The sequence below is a fragment of the Muntiacus reevesi genome, chromosome 18 (genome assembly GCF_963930625.1).
Source record: "Muntiacus reevesi chromosome 18, mMunRee1.1, whole genome shotgun sequence".
NCBI classification, from domain to species: Eukaryota; Metazoa; Chordata; class Mammalia; order Artiodactyla; family Cervidae; genus Muntiacus; species Muntiacus reevesi.
In genome coordinates this window covers 51,925,742-51,939,016 of record NC_089266.1, presented here as the reverse complement: position 1 = coordinate 51,939,016, position 13,275 = coordinate 51,925,742, and the positions used below count along the sequence as shown (strand labels likewise).

At 43.7% G+C, this 13,275-nt stretch overlaps 1 protein-coding gene and 2 non-coding genes across 3 annotated transcripts in view; all 3 read right to left on the bottom strand.

The window, feature by feature from the left end:
- The window catches only part of TEX14 (testis expressed 14, intercellular bridge forming factor), a 106,552-nt gene that overhangs the window by 86,757 nt on the left and 6,520 nt on the right, over positions 1-13,275 (bottom strand). The window lies entirely within an intron of this gene.
- LOC136150503 (small nucleolar RNA U3) lies at positions 3,727-3,947 on the bottom strand. The gene has a single exon (XR_010659913.1). It is a non-coding gene; the product is annotated as a small nucleolar RNA U3 (small nucleolar RNA).
- LOC136150501 (small nucleolar RNA U3) lies at positions 8,033-8,248 on the bottom strand. The gene has a single exon (XR_010659912.1). It is a non-coding gene; the product is annotated as a small nucleolar RNA U3 (small nucleolar RNA).

Below are 13,275 nucleotides of genomic sequence, written 5' to 3'. Positions count from 1 at the left end.
AAAAGAACTAAAGAACCTCCTGATGAAAGTGAAAGAATGAGAGTGAAAAAGTTGGCTTAAAACTCAACATTCAAAAAACTAAGATTACGCCATCCGGTCCCATCACTTCGGCTTCCCTGATAGCTCAGTGGTAAAGAATCCACCTGCAATGCAGGAGACCCTGGTTCGATTCCTGGATTGAGAAGATCCCCTGGAGAAGGGATAGGCTACCCACTCGAGTATTCTTGGGCTTCCCTTGTGGCTCAGCTGGTAAAGAATCTCCCTGCAACTCGGGAGACCTGGGCTCAATCCCTGGGTTGGGAACATCCCCTGGAGAAGGGAAAGACTACCCACTCTAGTATTCTGGTCTGGAGAAGGATCTCAAAGAGTCAGACACGACTCTCATTTTCACCCATCACTTCATGGCAAATAGACGGAGAAATGATAGAATCTGTAAGAGACTTTATTTTCTTGGGCTCCAAAATCACTGTGGATGGTGACTACAGCCATGAAATTAGAAGATGCTTGTTCCTTGGAAGAAAAGCTATGACCAACCTAGACAGCATATTAAAAAGCAGAGACATTACTTTGCCAACAAAGGTCTGTCTAGTCAAAGCTATGTTTTTTCCAGTAGTCACGTATGGATGTGAGAGTTGGACCATAAAGAAAGCTGAGTGCCAAAGAATTGATGCTTTTGAACTGTGATGCTGGATTACACTGTTGAGAGTCCCTTGGACTGCAAGGAGATCCAACCAGTCCATCCTAAAGGAAATCAGTACTGAATATTCACTGGAAGCACTGATGCTGAAGCTGCAACTCCAATATTTTGACCACCTGATGGGAAGAACTGACTCATTGAAAAGACCCTGATGCTGGGAAAGATTGAAGGCAGGAGGAGAAGGGGATGACAGAGGACGAGATGGTTGGATGGCATCACCAACTCAATGGACATGAGTTTGAGCAAGTTCAGGAGTTGGTGATGAACAGGGAAGCCTGACATGCTGCAGTCGAAAAGAGTGCGGACACAACTGAGCAACTGAATTGAAACCAACATAATTATAAACAAAAAAATCATAATACTGAGAGGGAAAGAGAGCAAACTATCTTTGTTGGGGAGGAGGGGATTGGCTCACCTGCCAGAGATCAACAAATCACCTTTAAAAATACTATGAAAGAAAGCACTGAAAAACTACTAACAGGAAAGGAGAATAGCAAAAAAAAAAAAAAAAGTAAAGAAAAATACACCTGCTTAAACATATGCAGAAGCCACTCACACATTTTCCTCCTTCAAATAAAAAATAGAAACATGCAGAAACAAAAATTAACATGCTTAAAAACCCAAAGAATAAGACTCAGTTCAGTTCAGTTGCTCAGTCGTGTCTGACTCTTTGCAACCCCATGTACTCCAGCACGCCAGGCCTCCCTGTCCATCACCAACTCCCAGAGTTTAGTCAGTGATGCCATCCAACCATCTCATCCTCTGTCGTCCCCTTTTCCTCTCGCCTTCAATCTTTCCCAGCATCAGGGTCTTTTCAAATGAGTCAGCTCTTCGCATCAGGTGGTCAAAGTATTGGAGTTGCAGCTTCAACATCAGTCCTTCCAATGAACATTCAGGACTGGTTTCCTTTAGGATGGACTGGTTGAATCTCCTTGCAGTCCAAGGGACTCTCAACAGTATTCTCCAACACCACAGTTCAAAAGCATCAATTCTTCAGCGCTCAGCTTTCTTTATAGTCCAACTCTCACATACATACATGACTACTGGAAAACCCATAGCCTTGACTAGGCAGACCTTTGTTGGCAAAGTAATGTCTCTGCTTTTTAATATAAGTTGGTCATAACTTTTCTTCCAAGGAACAAGCGTCTTTTAATTTCATGGCTGCAGTCACCATCTGCAGTGATTTAGGAGCCCAAAAAATAAAGTCTGCCACTGTTTCCACTGTTTCTCCATCTATTTGCCATGAAGAGATGGGACTGGATGCCATGATCTTTGTTTTCTGAATGTTGAGTTTTAAGCCAGCTTTTTCACTTTCCTCTTTCACTTTCATCAAGAGGCTCTTAGTTCTTTACTTTCTGCCATAAGGGTGGTGTCATCTGCATATCTGAGGTTATTGATATTTCTCCTAGCAATCTTGATTCCAGCTTGTGCTTCAGCCAGCCCAGCGTTTCTCATGATGTATTCTGTATATAAGTTAAATAAGCAGAATGACAATATACAGCCTTGACATACTCCTTTTCCTATTTGGAACCAGTCTGTTTTCCCATGTTCATTTCTAACTGTTGCTTCCTGATCTACATACAGGTTTCTCAAGAGGCAGGTCAGGTGGCCTGGTATTCCCATCTCTTTCAGAATTTTCCACAGTTTATTGTGATCCACACAGTCAAAGGCTTTGGCATAGTTAATAAAGCAGAAATAGATGTTTTTCTGAAACTCTCTTGCTTTTGTGATGAACCAGCAGATGTTGGCAATTTGATCTCTGGTTCCTCTGCTTTTTCTAAAACCAGCTTGAACATCTGGAAGTTCACAGTTCACGTAACTGTTGAAGCCTGACTTGGAGAATTTTGAGCATTACTTTGCTAGCGTCTGAGATGAGTGCAATTGTGCAGTAGTCTGAGCATTCTTTGGCATTACCTTTCTTTGGGATTGGAATGAAAACTGACCTTTTCCAGTCCTGTGGCCACTGCTGAGTTCTACAAATTTGCTGGCATATTGAGTGCAGCACTTTCACAGCATCATCTTTTAGGATTTAAAATAGCGCAACTGGAATCCCATCACCTCCACTGACTTTGTTTGAAGTGATGCTTCCTAAGGCCCACTTGACTTCACATTCCAGGATGTCTGGCTCTAGGTGAGTGATCACACCATCATGATCATCTAGGTTGTGAAGATCTTTTTTGTACAGTTCTTCTGTGTATTCTTGCCACCTCTTCTTACTATCTTCTGCAAATCAGCAAAATAAAATGGACTGGAATGGGGGAATTTAACTCAGATGATCATTATATCTACTACTACGGGCAAGAATCCCTTAGAAGAAATGGAGCAGCCATCATAATCAACAAAAAGAGTCTGAAATGCAGTACTTGGATGCAATCTCAAAAAACGACAGAATGATCTCTGTTCATTTCCAAGGCAAACCATTCAATGTCACGGTAATCCAAGTTGATGCCCCAACTAGTAATACTGAAGAAGCTGAAGTTTTCAACTTCTTCTATGAAGACCTACAAGACCTTATAGAATTAACACACAAAAAGGATGTCTTTTTCATTATAGAGGACTGGAATGCAAAAGTAGGAAGAGAAGAAACACCTGAAGTTAACAAGCAAATTTAGAGGTCGTCCCTGATGGCTCAGATGGTAAAGAGTCTGTCTACAATGCAGGAGACCTGGGTTTGATCCCTGGGTCAGGAAGATCCCCTGGAGAAAGAAATGGCAACCCACTCTAGTAATATTGCCTGGAAAATCCCATGGACAGAGAAGCCTGGAAGGCTACATGGGGTCGCAAAGAGTTGGACATGACTGAGCGACTTCACTTTCACAGAGGCCAGAGATTAATAGAATTCTGCCAAGAGAACACACTGGTCATAGCAAACACTCTTTTCCAACAACACAAGGGAATAAAACTAACTAGTAATAAAAAAAATAAATAAAAAACCCAGTCCTGAAGCATTTAAAACCCAAACTAACAAACCTAGTTTTACTACACAAAAGTGATGCTACACTACTTTTGGCAAACCAGTTACAAACAAGACCACTCAGATGGTGTTCCCTCCCACTTACTCTTCCAAAGGAAGAGAAGAACAATCATCAATGGCCAATAGCAGCTGCAAAAGCAACACCAAAGACCAGCTTCACACTCAGGAGAGAACACTGAACACTGCATCTCTTCCTCATGGTTTCAGGTACTCTACACCATCAGAGAAACTTCTCTAGTAGCAAACTATAGAAATGATCCCTGAAAGTATAGTCTTAACCTCCAGCCCCCTGCCACTGCTGGGTCTGTGCTAGCTGTACACTTTTCACTGAGGGCAACAGTTTCCTTCCCCCGCCCCCCATCATTTTGCCATTTTTTCTTCCACTGGGAAAAAAACAGAAAGAGCTCTTGCAACATAGCTTTCAAATGCTGTCACTTATCAACTCATTTCAACATTTTCACTGAAAATGTAACTTAACAGTTTTTCAAAATCAAACTTAATTTACATAATACAGAGTGACAGCCAATCAGAACCCCAGTCATTAAAGCCCAGGAAGCAATACTGCACAGATTGACTAAAGCCGCCCCACCCCTGAAAGCTGTACAGGAAAGGGTGGGTCTCTGCCTTTGCTCCTGAGAACCTAGTTGATTCCACTGATTACTCGATCTTAGTGGCTGCATTCAAGCCTGTCCAAGAAGTTACTTTCAAACTCTCAGAAGAGGTGACCATGACTAAGGCAGAGACGGGGGCTGGGTGGGTGAGAATCAGAGCTAGAAAACAGAACCTTTTGGGTTTTTACCATCTGATTGCACTACCAGTTCACACTTCATCAGCTTTTAAAACAAAGCTGGTTGCTGCGTTGACATTCTTCCCTCTGCAAATAATGAGTGCTAACTATGAAACTTATCATTCAGTCATTAAGTCGTGTCTGACACTTTGCGACCCCATGGACTGCAGTGCCTCGCGTTTCCCTGTCCTTCAGTTTCTCTCTGAGTTTGCTCAAACTCTTGTCCATTGGGTCAGTGATGCCATCCAACCATTTCGTCCTCTGTCACCTCCTTCTCCTCCTGCCGTCAATCATTCCCAGCATCAGGGTCTTTCCAATGAGTTGGCTCTTCGCATCAGGTGGCCAAAGTATTCGAGCTTCAGCTTCAGCGTCAGTCCTTCCAATGAATATTCAGGGATGATTTCCTTTAGGATTGACTGGTTTGATCTCTTTGCAGTTTAAGGGACTCTCAAGAGTCTTCTCCAGCATCCCAATTAGAAACAGTGAAACTATAAAAATGCTACCTAGTTTTGCACCAGCTTGCCAGCCACCAGTCATCATTTTAAGTGATTATACAAATATCATCCCATTTTTACAGACAGGGGGACTGAGGTACAGAAAGATTTAACTTGTTGAGGTCCGTTAATAGCAGAGCTGGTAGGTGTCACGCAGCTTTGCTTTCTACGTGCTAAAGATTACTCTAGGTGCTGGGCAAACAGAGGTCCTCACTCTCACAAAAAGCTTACACCCTGGTAGGGGAGAGAGATGACAACAATTACCTGAGAGGATGAGATGATGAGGCATGCAGAGGATAAGAGTTCAAACAGAGAGGGATTTGACAGCCACTTCAGATTTGGGTGCTCAGGGAAGGCCTCTCTTTGGAGGCTGCATTTAAGTGGAGAAAACAATGAACACAATGTCCCAAAGAAAGGAGCAAGGTTGTATGTTCCAGCGACTGGAAGACAGCTAGAGAACACAAGGTAGGAGGAGGAGAGGAGGTGCAGACAGGCCGATGTCTGAGGATTTTCTAGGTAAGGCCAAGGCCTGGGGAGTCTGCTTCTTCAGGGTCTGCTGTGGGAGTTCTAATTCCTTTGCCATTCATTTGCTGAAGGTCAGAAATTTCTCCTAAATCTGCCCTAACTGAACTCTGTCATCACTGCCCACCCTATTGCTCTACCTAATTCAGTTCCTCCTCCATTTCCCCCATTAACACAAGGAATCATCATCCACACATTTGATCAAGTCAGAAGACCCAACAGTTATCCTTGACAGCTCCCCTCACTCATGTCGTCAGTGATCCTGATGAAATAAAATTTATGTTTTATATTTCAAAGCAGAACATGAAAAAATTAAACCTAAAATTCTGTGTGTTTGGGCTTACTACGTCAAATGCAGTGTGCATCATTACATGCTAATCAGAGTCCCTCAAAGATGGGAGTGCTGTCAGTTATAATTTTTTCTTTCCTTTCTTTTGACATTAGCAATGGGATTTCTTAAAAGAATATCATTCTTTTGCACCTCTGGAGAAGGGCACGGTGACTTGCTGCTTACTTTGTACAAGTTCACCGGGACTACCTGGTTCCTTGGTGAACTTTATGTAAAATATCAGTATGTCATTTTGATGTACAATTCTTTGGAAAATGTATATGACTGTCTTTGACTTCTAACAGCTTTCTGAGAGTCTGTGTCTCAGGTTAATCCTCAGATTGGCTCAAATAAAACTCCCATTTTTTCCCCTCTTCTTGTTAGTTGAATTTTGTCAACAAATTCCCTTCAACTTTACCACTTAAGTATCTCACAGATCTCCTCTTTATTATCACTTCGGCTTCTCCCAGGTAGATGAATGTGGCAGGTGCCTAACTGGCCCTCACACTTGCCACCTCTTGCTGTTGTTTAGGCACTAAATCATGTCTTACTCTCTCTGACTCCATGGACTGTAGCCTGCCAGGTTCCTCTGTGCCAACTCAGTTCAGTTCAGTTCAGTCGCTCAGTCATGTCCGACTCTTTGCGACCCCATGAATCGCAGCACGCCAGGCCTCCCTGTCCATCACAGACTCCCGGAGTCTACCCAAACCCATGCCCATCGAGTCGGTGATGCTATCCAGCCACCTCATCCTCTGTCGTCCCCTTCTCCTCCTGCCCCCAATCCCTCCCGGCATAAGGGTCTTTTCCAATGAGTCAACTCTTCGCATGAGGTGGCCAAAATATTGGAGTTTCAGCTTCAACATCAGTCCTTCCAATGAACACCCAGAACTGATCTCCTTTAGGATGGACTGTTTGGATCTCCCTGAAGTTCAAGGGACTCTCAAGAGTCTTCTCCAATACCATAGTTCAAACACATCAATTTTTCGGCACTCAGCTTTCTTTACAGTCCAACTCTCACATCCGTACATGACTACTGGAAAAACCATAGCCTTGAGCAGACGGACCTTTGTTGGCAAAGTAATGTCTCTGCTTTTTAATATGCTATCTAGGTTGGTCATAACTTTCCTTCCAAGGAGTAAGCATCTTTTAATTTCATGGCTGCAGTCACCATCTGCAGTGATTTTGGAGCCCAAAAAAATAAAGTCTGACACTGTTTCCACTGTTTCCCAAAAGTATAACTGCCACAGAGCTTTTGGAGTGGCCTTAAAATGCACAGCAGATGCGGTCACTCTCCTTCAATAGCTGCCATTAGTTTTCTGTCCACCATGCTTCAGCCAAATTCTGCTTTCTTTCATTCCTCCTCTGGGCTAAAGTCCTATAAATCCTAAGCCTACACGTATTCTATTTCCTTTGCTTCGACTGAGATACAGAGAAAGAAATCACTATAGAGCACAGGAAGTGATGTCTGCCTACATGTTCAGAAGAGTGACTTGATTTGACAGGAGAGTACAGAAGGGAAAGTAACTTTGTTCAAAAATCCTTGAAAGGGAAAGTCAATCCTGTCTGACTTTTTGTGACCCCCATGGATTACACAATCCAAAACACTAGAGTGGGTAGCCTATCCCTTCTCCAGCAGATCGTCCCGACCCAGGAATCGGATATCGAACTGGTATCTCCTGCATTGCAGGCGGATTCTTTACCAGTTGAGCTGTGAGGGAAACGCTTAATAACCTTGGGCCACACCTGATATGTTAAAGAGCTCATGATCTGTAAACCCAATCAGAAAACAAAAACTCAAAACTGCATCAGAGAAATTTCCCCCCCTATTTTCATTGGAAAAATCACAGATGGTGCTCCCTGCCTCTTATTCCTCTAGGGGGAAAAAACAGTCCCGAAAGGCAAAACGCAAAGTCAAAAAAAGAAAAAAAATAAAGGCAAAAGGCAAGAGCTCACTTCACATTCTGGAAGAAAACCGGCCTTCTTGTGGCCTTTGAGGATTCCACACAGAAACAACCTAGAGAAACCTCTTAAAACATATAATTGCTTTAACCTCAAACCTTTCCTGGGGTTTATGGCAGTCAGTTCAATTGCTTAGTCATATCTGACTTCTCTGTTTCTCAGCTCCTAGAGACCACCTCTAGGACCACTTTTACTCTAAACATTACAGAACATCAAAGCGCTTGCTAAACCTGCAGAAATCTTACTTTTGATACCATCAAATGGAAACAAAACCACTCAGACGGCATTTTCTCCCTCTCACTCTCCCAAAGAAGGAGAGAAGAACGATCATCAACGACCCATGGCAGCTACACAAGCAGCACCAAAGGCCAACTTCACGCTCAGGAGAAAACGCTGCGTCTCTTCCTCGTGGTTTCGGGTGCTCTACACGATCAGAGAAACTTCTCTAGTAACGAACTATAGAAATGATCCCTGAAAGTATAGTCTTAACCTCCAGCTGCCAGCCGCCGCTGGGTCCGCGGGAGCCGCTCACTTTTTACTGACCGCCACATTTGTGTCGCTCCCCTCGACTCCTCACAAACATTTTCCATATCATATCCCGTAATTTGGTAAAACGGCAAACTTCAAAATACCATATTCGCCCGGAAATAGCCCAGAAACTCTCCAAAGCCGCAGTAAGCCTCATTAGCATACAGCTTCCTGGCACCCAATCACAGGCGGCCGCATCCGACTCCTGCTCCAGGCTGCCGTCGCCCCAGCCACCGCATCCGGAGCCCTGCACCCAGGCAGGGTCGCCGCGCCCCTCTGCGGGCCGAGCACACGCTTCCTGCCACGGGTCCGCGTGGACGGCCTCTGCTTGCTGAAGTCCGCCTGCTTGGAGAGGCCAGGTTTCCTTTGTCTTGAAAGAGGTGGGGGTGAGGAGGGAGGAAAAAAGAGACAGAGAACTAGTCTAATCCCGCATAATAACAAAGGCACCCATGGTGGTTTATGAACGTCTTCTCCACGATGGGCATTTTAGCCCATGCTCTCACTTCCTCCTCTAAAGCGAAAGGGTGCGGTTATGTCCCCATTCTCACACATGCTGGCTGGAGCACCTGTCACAAAGCTCCTCAAGGGAACCACAGGTGCTACTAGGTACATGTGGCACTTGATCAAGCCCGGTTCTTTCTGGAAAGCCACGGTGTCTTCATCAGACGGCCTGAGCTCCAGTCAAGTTCATTTCTCTAAGAAAGCATTACATACTCCATCTCAACCTTTGGTCATGAATGACTGATCTTCCTGGCTTCCACATCTCAGAGGAAGCCGACCCATTTCCTTGTGGCAAAAGTTAGTCCCAGCTTCTCCTCCAAGAACACACCTTACATACGATGCTGTGTAACGGTTTTCCTCTCGTAACTTCCTGTTGTAAAGACGTTTCTGCCCGGGGTCTTCCAGCATGCCAGAAAACACAGTGCTCTGTGAACATGCAGTCCGTGGTTTTCTGACTCAACCGCATTTTCTTTGCATCACAGTAACATGAATAAGGTGACTATCATTTCATCTCATCCTGCCACCTCTAGTTGAGCAGTTCCTTAAGTTTTAAAGAGTTATAAGGTCCCTTCCAGTCACTTTCACACAAGAGCCCCTTGTCTCTGGTCTCAGCCCTTCCGTATCCGTTCTCCTTTCCCCCAACCTTTCTGGGGACTCCTCACCATCCATGCCAATCTTGGCCTCCTTCAACCAGATTCTCAGTTCTTATCTCTTCTAGATGCCTCTCTTCAGCTTCCCAGCTAACAGTGACCACACTGTGCTTTGTGTACATAGCTCACTGGGTGATAAATGCATTTATTTTCCTCTACTTAACTGTGAGGTCTTTAAAAGCAGGAACCAGGTCATATTTATCTCTCCATCTCCTGCCGGTTGCCAGCCACTGTAGCTGCCCAGCAAATGCATACTACTGAATGAATGATGAATCAATGAATGTATCATTCTTTCCCTCAACCTGATTACTGACATAACTATTACAAACCACCTGGTTTTCCCCTCCCTTTTTCTCTACTCCTGTTCCAATAAGGGCAATCTGTCTATAAGAGAGTGAGGTTCCTACCAGCAGGGTTCTTGGCCCTCTTCTCTAGATCATCCTTGGTTTCAGCATGGATTTGCAGACAGGTCTATTCTGGGCTGCGAGCTCATATACTCCACTTCCATTTGACACGCCACTTGTCTAAATCACAGGTGTCTAACTCAGGTGGCCCAGACTGACTTCCAAAAGCTTTCTTCCCAAACCTATTCCTCTTTCAGACAGTGATACCACATTCACCCCAGTTGTTCAAACCAAAAACAAGTCATCCTACTCTTTTCTTTTTTTTAATCTTATTTATTCATTTATGTATTTATTGTTTGTTTTTGGCCGTGCTGGGTCTTATGTGCTGTGCGGGCTTTCTTCTAGTCGTAGCAAATAGGAGCTACTCTTCATTGTGGTGTGCAAGCTTCTCATTGCAGTGGCTTCTCTTGTTGTGGAGCATGGGCTCTAGGGCACACAGGCTTAGTAATTGTGGCTCCCAGCCTCTAGAGCACAGGCTCAACAGTTTCGGTGCACAGTCTTAGTTGCTCTGCAGCATGTGGAATCTTCCCGGATCAAGGACTGAACCTGGGTCTCCTGCATTGGCAGGCGGATTCTTTACCACTGAGTCACCAGGGGGGCCACATCCTACTCTTTTTTCCCTCCACTTAAATACGTCATAGCCTTCTGCAGCCAGAGCAGTTGTTTACAAATAGAAATCTACTCTCAGGTACTTGGCACAAGAGCTCCTAAAATCCTTGGAATGTCCTTAGTATTAGGAATGACAAGTGTCTTTGGTATGCTGCTGAAATGACTCTTGGCTGAGGGGTTTTGAGACAGCTTCAGTATGGGGCTGGTCATGAGAAAGACCATGATTTTCAGCTCTGCACAGCCCTCCACTTCAAATCTTGTCCCACCTCCAGCAGGAGAGAGGAGCTGGAGACTGAGATCACCAATGGCTGAATCAATCACGCCTGAATAATGAAACCTTCATAAAACCCTAACTGATTATGTTTGGAGAACTTCCAGGTTGGTAAACGGATTGAAGTGCTGGAAAGGTGGTATACTCAAAGAGGGCACGGAAGCTCCAAGCACTCACTCATACACACACACACACCCATGCCTTGCCCTATGCATTTCTTCCATCTGGCTGTTCCTGAATTGTGTTCTTTGTAATAAACCATATCGATAATTACATTAAATGTTAATGGACTAAACACTCCAATTAAAAGGCAGAGAGGATCAGATGCATTTTAAAAGTATAAGTTTCAACTCAATGCACTCTACAGAAAACATATTTTAACTCTATAAAGATATTTTATAAGCTGTAAGCATAAGGAGCTTGAAGTGGCTGTATTAATATCAGAAAAATTAGACTTCAAGACAACAAATATTACCAGAGATAAGGAGAGACATCTCATAATGATAATAGGGTCAATTCACCAGGAAGATGTAACAATCCTAAATACGGATGCACCTATTACCAAAATCCTTCCAACAGCCCATGAAGTCTCGTCAAGCTGCAGCTTACCTTGACAACTTCATCCTGTGCCACTTTCTCCTGCCACTTTGCCTTCTTCTCTAGCTCAAATCATCCACACACTTTTCCATCCTCTGAGCTCTGCATCACTGTAATCCTCCCTTGCTTCCAACCTTTACCTTTTACTTCTCCCACTTCAACTTTTCTTTTTTTTTACATTACAAGGGACTTTATTTTATTTTATTTTCTATTTTTTAGTGGTTTTTGCCATACATTGATATGAATCAGCCTCAATTTTCTTCTTTAGGGTCTGAGCCTAAATATTACTTTCTCTAAGAATTCTCTTTTGACTACCTCCTGGACAGGAGGCTGAGATATACTTGTGTGCTTCCCTCACCACCTGCCCGTCTCAAGACTTCAATTACTACCTCATGTCTCTGTCTCCTGCTGGATTATATTCATGGAAACCAGGCCTGTACATCTTTTCTTGGCTGCTCTAATCCCAAGGCTCAATTACTATACATAGAATTAAAAACCTGAGGGATGAGGGGCTTCCTTGGTGGTGAGTGGTTGAGATTCTGTCTTCTGATGCAGGAGGTATGGGTTTGATCCCTGGTCGGAGTGCTACAATCCCATATGCCTGCCTTGTGGGCAAAAAAACCAAAACACAAAACAGAAGCAATATATAACAAATTCAATAAAGATTTTTAAAGTGGTCCACACACACACAAAAAAAAATTCTTAAAAAAAATGAATAAGGTCTGGGCTGAGGTTCTGGAACTTCATCCATTGGGTTTTAGAACTCATAATCTGTAGTATCTGGTCTTCTGAATGGGACAAACTAAGTAGGATACAATCAGGAAACAATTTTTCTCCTTCTGCTGCCCCCAAGGACACTCTGTCAGTTCTCTCTTCCCCTCTCCTGAGAGGCACCTCAGGCAGATACCACATTCTTTTAGTCCCTTTGAGGCACTCAAAGCACAGACTCATTTCAGGCAATAAATTGTTCTGTCCTTTGAAATAAAAACTTCTTCCTTGCTCTTCCACTCTTCTAATCTCAAAACTGTTTCTGACAGCTCCAGAGCTGAAGTAGGGGGAAGGACCAATGAGACGACAACGAGTGAAGGCCTTTGTACTTTGCTGATGCTTTTTATAGCCTTTGGCTTTGTCCTAATGCCTGCTCTTTTGTGGGAGGGGTTAGTGGGTCCTTCAGGTATCTCCACCTTACTACATACTGCCCTAATGCAGGCCACTGCGCTCTTCTCCTGACTTTGTTTTTAATTTTTATTGGAGTATAGCTGATTTACAATGTGTTAGTTTCTGCTCTACAGCAAAGTGAATCAGTTATCCACATACATGTTGTTGTTCAGTCACTAAGCCCATGTGATCTTATGGACCAAAGCATCATGGGGCTCCCTGTCCTTCAGTATCTCCTGGAGTTTGTTCAAACTCATGTCCATTGAGTCGGTGATGCCATTCAACCATCTCATCTGCCATCACCCCCTTCTCCTGCCCTCAATCTTTCCCAGCATCAGGGTCCTTCCAAAGAGTCGACTCTTTGCATCAGGTGGCTAAAGTATTGCAGCTTCAGCTTCAGCTTCAGCTTCAGCATCAGTCCTTCCACTGAATATTCAGGACTGATTTCCTTTAGGATTGACTGGTTTGGTTTCTTTGCAGTTGAAGGGACTCTCAAGAGTCTTCTCCAGCACCACAATTCAAAAGTATCAATTCTTCAACAATCAGCCTTCTGTATGGTCCAAATCTCACATCCGTATATGACTACTGGAAAAACCATAGCTTTGACTATACAAACTTCTGTTGGCAAACTGAGGTCTCTGCTCCTTATATGCTGTCTAGGTTTGTCATAGCTTACCTTCCAAGGAGCAAGTGTTTTTTTAATTTCACATATATCACTCTTTGTTTTTAGATTATTTTCCCATAAACGACATTATAGGTATTGAGTAGAGTTCCCCATTCTTATTAATTATCTATT